A 6,881-nucleotide genomic window follows, 5' to 3' on the forward strand; every position below is an offset into this window, starting at 1 on the left:
ATTTCCATATAAATGCTAATGTAAAAACATATTTCCAAGATTATTTTACGTAAAAAGAATTATGAAAACTTTCAAGCATACAGAAAAGTAGACTAGGATAATGAGCCCCTAAACACTTATCACATAATAGATATCCTTTTCCTTGTGAACTTTTTGGAAGTAAATTATGAATGTCATCATTTACCCCTAAATATTTGAATTTGTGACCCTAAAACATGAGGAGTCTTTCTTACATGAGCTAATGACATTTTCAGTTTTAATAGAGTAAACCATACTTTCTTAAAACTGCCTATTTCTTATTCCATATTCAAATTTTCTAGTTGGCCTCAAAGTGTTTGTGGCACAGGGTCCCACAGATCACAGCTGGTCAGCCCGGGTCTCTCCCGGGCCCCCTCTCAGACGCCAGAGGAGTGTGCAGGCCGGGTTTCCTCCGGGCGCTCTCACTTTCCAGGTGTCCTGGCTGCTCCTGTGTGGTGTTGGGTGCCATGTTCCTGTGTTTCCTGAGAACTGGAACTTAGATCCAAAGACTTAGTTTGAGTCAGGCTGCGCCTTTTGAAGCAGAGTCCCTCGTGGGGAGCTCTGCATAGATGGCCACATCCTACCTTCGTGTGAGGCCTGCCTGCCTCCACTGGGGGGTCTCACGCCAGCGGGGTGCATGCTGAGAGTCGGCCACTGTCTTGTGAAGATCTGCCTTCTCCCTTCAGCCACGGAGCAGCTGGTGCACTTGAGTTTCTGGTGTCCTGTGATAATGAGTTCCTCATCAACCTATTAATGGTTTTCATATTCATTGAGGATTATTGCCTGAATCATTTATTAGAGTTTGTGAAGTTTTCAAATTCTATAATTCTTCATTCGTTTGCTGGACTTCTTCAAAGAAGAGCTCCACATCAGCTGGGGCTGTCGGGTCATCTTGAAATATGGTTCTGTGGAAAAGGCAGGGGCGGCTGCTCTCCCTGGGAAGTCCAGTTTGAGGAGGAGTTAGGGTGGTGCAGGAACTACCTCTAATGATGACAGAAGAGGCTGTCTTTTTTTTTTTTTTTTTTAAAGACAGGGTCTGGTTCTGTCCCCAAGGCTGGAGTACAGTGGCATGGTCTTAGCTTACTACAGCCTCAGCCTCCTGAGCCACCTCAGCCTCCTGAGTAGCTGGGACTACAGGTGTGCACCGCCATGCCCAGCTAGTGCTTATATTTTTTTGTAGAGACAGAGTCTCACCATGGTGCCCAGGCTGGTCTCGATCTCCTGAGTTCAAACAATCTGCCCACCTTGACCTCCCAAAGTGCTAGGATTACAGGGGTAAGCCACTGCGCCCAACATGGAGAAGAGAGTTCTTTCTTTTCTTCTTCCCCCCGCCCCAGTCTTTTGTTTTGTTTTTTAGTACCCCTGTGACCTCACAGAAATATTTCTGTATATGTACATATTTGAGACTATGTGATCAGATGGAATTTCGTTTTATGCCCACATTTGCCCCAGCTGTTGGCCCGTTTTGGTCTCACTTCTTTGGTTTCTACGCCCCCACTCCCACCTCCCTAAAGCATGCACAGCCAGGCCCTCCCTGCTCCAGAGGCTCAACTGTCTGTTTCCCAGGGAGCTCTGATTTCTGTGGCTAGTGGGGAAGCGCCTTTGGAGAGTAGCATCTGGACACTAGGGGTGGTGATTGCTTCTGGATTCTCTCAACCCCGAGAGTGTAAAGTTTGTTTCTAAATTCTAGAATGAGAAATTTCTGAAGGTTCTTTAAGATACCAGTTCCCCAAACCTTAACCATAGCTCAGGCAACATAGTAAAGAAAAAGATAAATTCTGTCATTGTAACCTTTTTCCTCTGATTGAATAAATGTATTATCTTTATTAACATGTATAACCTTGAACTTGTTGCCAAAAGTTGAGTTTTGTGAAATTGTCAGTTGGATTACTCTATTACTGTACTAGGGTTATAAAGTATTTTAACAAATACCTCATTTGGTTTTTGTCACATCTCTAGATGAAGTTTAAAATGAAAGATCCATGTTTGGCTAGGTGTGGTGGCTCATGCTTGCAAATCCAAGCACTTTGGGAGGCCAAGATGGGAGGATTGCTTGAGGCCAGGAGTTTGAGACCAGCATGGGTAACAGTGAGAACCCATCTGTAAAACTTAAAAATTAGCCCACCGGGCATGGTAGCTCATGCCTGTAATTCCAGCACTTTGGGAGGCCGAGGTGGGGAGATCACCTGAGGTCAGGAGTTCAAGACCAGCCTAATCAACATGGTGAAACTCTCTCTCTACTAAAAATACAAAAATTAGCCAGGCATGGTGGCAGGCGCCTGCAGTCCCAGCTACTCAGGAGGCTGAGGCAGGAGAATGGCATGAACCCGGGAGGAGGGGCTTGCAGTGAGCGGAGATTGTGCCACCCGCACTCCAGCCTGGGTGACAGAGCAAGACACTGTCTCAAAAAAAAAAGCTGGACATGATACACAAGGTGACCCCAGGAGACTCCTGTGCAGAGTAAAAATGAACCCCAGCACTAAACTCAGTCCCTGAAATCCCTGCAGGATTCTCCCCACCTCCCACCCCTGGGTCCACCTGCACCCTCCCAGAAAGAACAGTGACATCACCCCACAGCAGGAGATCACCAGCGGTGGCCGCCGCACCCCGGGTGGCTGGGCCACTCCCAAGGTTTCACAGGTGGAGAGGGAACCTGGGAACGTGCATTTCTATCAATTTCCAGGGGACAGGGCACCACACTTAAAAATACACAACACTAGGTCCTGAAAGGACGTCTATTCACTTGCACGTTGGTGGGATGGAGCCCTACATTGCGAAGGGCTTTTCTTCACGTGTCGTCCTTGAGCTCAGGGGCTGGCAGCACTTGGTGGGACCTACTAGGGTGTCCCTTGCTGACTGCACACCCACAGCCAGAGCCCTCACCCGGATAATTCTCACAGGAAGCCCGCAGAGCTCCTGACACCTCGCTGGAGGGATGAGAAAGCTGAGGCTCTGAGGGGGATAAACTGATTACTGGAAGGTAACGACCTTAGTGAAGTGGTGAAGCTGCAGTGTAAACCCTAGACTTATTTCATTTTAACTTTCAAGACTTCCTGATTTCCTCTATTACAATGCCTGTGCCTTAGAGTCACCAATGGGAACTTGAAGGAAAATAATGCCTCCTGAGGCCAGATGCTCACTTCATTGCCTGGGGGTGGAGCCTGTGTGGTTCTAAGCCCTCCTTCTGAACTTCTGAATGGTGAGGACTGCAAATCAGCTGCCTCCTGCTGGGCCCTGCAGGGTGAAACCTGAGGAAGCCCCAGGAACATTCAGTGAGGGGTTAGGATGGAGGAGAACATGGTCGGATGAAAAGTAAGAAGGAAATGCACCAGCATTTACTGGTGGGCTCTGTCACCCACAGGACAGGGAGGAAGACATGCACACCTGCAGTACGGGCTTTCACAGCCTGGCAATGAGTGCTTTCAGCCTCACAGGTAAACGTCACCTGTTTCACCATCTCCTTAGGGCTGTCTAGGGCCCCAGCACACAGCTATTTGGGACAAAGGGCAGTTTCAGTGTCTTTCACTCCGCACTCAAGCTACAGATTGTCCTTATAGCTCAGGTATCCTGGGGATAATCCAGCTCATTTCGTTTTGGTTTTGGGAGCCCAACCCCAGAACCAAATAACTTTCCTAAGGATTTCCAGGAGAAAACATCTTCCCACCAAAGAAGAACATTACCATTTGGAAAAACACCTCTTCGTCATTTGCAAAAACCCCAGTTTTCAGGGAAGTGATAATCTTGTCATGAGAACCAAAGATAAAGTTGGAGATGAGGGAGTGGTTACATAGGAAATACGTGGTCATTACTCTGACCAATTATTAAATCACTTTCTTCATATGACATACTTTTTAACAGCTTCTTACTAAACCACAGTGTGGGTAAGACAGTCACAAGACCGCTTCTTCCTTGAGTCAGAGTCATCCCCGGCCCACATCAGGGCCAGCAAGAATAACTTAGGTCACCCTTATTTCCTGGCTACTTGGAGGAGCTGGATTTCCCAGTTTACAAATCTCAGTTTCCTGGGATTCTGCTCTGATAAAATCTAAACTGTATTTAAAAAAAAAAGAAAAAAAAAGGAATAGGCTGGCCGCGATGGCTCATGCCTGTAATCCCAGGGCTTTGGGAGGCCAAGGCAGGCAGATCACGAGGTCAGGAGATTGAGACCATCCTGGCTAACAGGGTGAAACTCGTCTCTACTAAAAATACAAAGAAAATGGAGCCGGGCATGGTGGCATGCGCCTGTAGTCCCAGCTACTTGGGAGGCTTAGGCAAGAGAATCGCTTGAGCCCGGGAGGCGGAGCTTACAGTGAGCCGAGATTCCGTCACTGCACTCCAGCCTGGGTAACAGAGCGAGATTCCATCTCAAAAAAAAAAAAAAAAAAAAAAAAGTAAGAATAGATGAACTCAAATGAAATAATCTTGTTCTATCCTTTTACCTCCTCCGTTGTCTGGAGTACTAAAGCTCCCTACCTCGCCCTCTCTCACAGCACTGAACTGTCTTTCTTGAATTTTCCCACACGCTGATCACTCACTTGTTAATTTCGATGCATACATTCTTTTTGAGAAATAAAGTCAGTTTGCCGACTGCTGCCACTGGTTTGTCAGAAAATGAGCTTGCACTGCGCTGATCTCACTCCTGCTGCCAAAGCTCCTTCTAGGCATCTCTCCTTTGACAATGTAGGGATTATGTAGGCACGGGGAGGTGGGATACCAAGGGGGGATTCTGTCAACGTGCTGTTCCCCCCTCCCTACCCCCGCCGGGTCAAAGTCATCGAGCCGGGGGCCTCTCTGACTATCTGGACCGTGCAGACCACCGTGTCTTCCGGTAGGGTCAGGGTAGGGCTTGAGATAAACCTGTAGTGCCCTTCACTCAACCACCGGCTCACTGTCCACCTCAGGTGCCCCAAGCGCCATCGCTGCCGGGCACTATGTGGATGCGTCGGTGACAAAATGGAAAGTCTCTGGTCCTGGCGGGAGCTTGTTCCAATCAGGAGAGATCCGAAAGCAAGAAACACAGTGAACAAATGCATGATGCCCAGGGGTGGATGGCCATAAGCACTCAGGAGAAAAATAACAAGTAGGGTGGGGGTGTTAAGAGGGTGGGGAGGGGAAGGGCTGCCATTGACAATCGGAGAGCCTGCAGACTTGCCTGAGAGTGACGTTTGGGGAAAGAAGGAAAGGGAAGAAGGTGAGGGAGGTTAGCTAAGTGGACATCTGGGAAAGAGCTCAGGCAGCAGAGGGGCTGGGGCGTGGGCGCGGTGGCAGCGTGCTGCATTGAAGGGTCCTCTGCGTGGCTGGGAGGGTGTCGGCCCTCCCCTGCACATCCCTCAGGGCCTTCGCAGAAACACCCACACGGGGACCTTCTACATACAGGCAGGACACGCCACCCATCGCCGTGACCACACTGTTCCTCAGAGGAGTCGCTGGCCACGTGCACCCCGTCCACATGGAGATGAACTTTAAGATTCTTTACACAATGGATTTCAAAGACTTAGTATGGAAAACGGTGTAAAATATTAATCAACACAATAACTGATTGTTATCAAAATAGTGGGCTGAATGCTGAATATAAAACAGTTTCTTTTTTTTTTTTTTTTTTTTACTTTTTTTTCTTTAGATAGGGTCTCACTCTGTTGCCCAGGCTGGAGTGAACCTGTGCAGTCACAGCTCACTGCAGCCTCCAACTCCTGGGCTCAGGCAATCCTCCCACCTCAGTCTCCCACGGGGCTGGGACTGTAGGTGTGCACCGCCACATCCGACTCATTGTTTTGTATTTTTGGTAGCGGCTGTGTCTCTCCATGTTGCCCAGGCTGGCCTCAAACTCCTGGGCTCAAGTGATCCACCTGCCTTGCGCTCCCGAAGTGCTGGGATTACAGGCGTGAGTCATGGCACCCAGTGTCCCCCTGTCCCGGCCCGCCTTTCTTTAATGTGGCAACTAGATCATTTAAAATTTCATATATAACACAGGCCACCCATGCAGGCCCCAATCCTGGGAGATGCTCCCGTTGGAGAAACCTCCAAGAAGCGGATCTGCTTGGATTTGCAAACGGCCCCTCTGGCCCCAGGGGGATCTGCTGTGCAGAGCTGCTCTGGAATCGGCTCTTCAATACTGCCCTTGAGTGTACTGTGCACCTCCTGATTTTCGACCAGCACAAAGCTCCTTATTAAACGCTGACAAAAATTCCTTCCATTCCAGGTGCCATAATGGATTCATTAATCTCCTATTGATAGTTTTTTGCTGGTTTTCCCAGTTCCTGCTATTCTAAGCACTGCTGTGAAGACTCTCCTTTTACCCCACCTGCCAGTGTCTGCCGCAGCTCACACGCTCTGCCTTCCAGCTGTAATAGCTGAGTGCCCATTTACCCCACACCCGACACACTCAAGTCCCTGGGTCTCCTCGGCGGGGTGTGTCTGTGGGCACAGGGCTGCCCTGCCACATGCCCCACCCCATAAGCTTCCATCTGTGGCCGCTCCTTGTGAGACCCTAAACTCACGACCTCCCCTCCTGTCCTCTCCTCTCCACAGAGCCACCCTTATCGGAGACAGTCAGTCTGCTTCCCAGTCAGTCGGCTTCCCTCCACCTGCTTCCCTGTTCCCCTATGGCAAGTCCAAAGTCCTCCTCTGGCCCACCCTCCTCTAACGACTCCTCCCTCACCGTGGGGTCAGGTCAAAGGGCCCCAACTAGAGGCTCCCCTGGGCCCTTTCATAAGACAGGAGTTTTTCTTCTCAGGTCCAGATACACGCACATTGTACCCGCCTCACCGCAGGAGTGAGAGCTCCAGGGGCGGAAGGGGCTTGGTTCTTTTGCCTAAAACCTGCCCCGACTCACCGATGTCGATCCGTTAATGTGCGAAATGATT

This window comes from Macaca nemestrina, assembly GCF_043159975.1.
Source record: "Macaca nemestrina isolate mMacNem1 chromosome 8 unlocalized genomic scaffold, mMacNem.hap1 SUPER_8_unloc_3, whole genome shotgun sequence".
In the NCBI taxonomy this organism is placed as follows: Eukaryota; Metazoa; Chordata; class Mammalia; order Primates; family Cercopithecidae; genus Macaca; species Macaca nemestrina.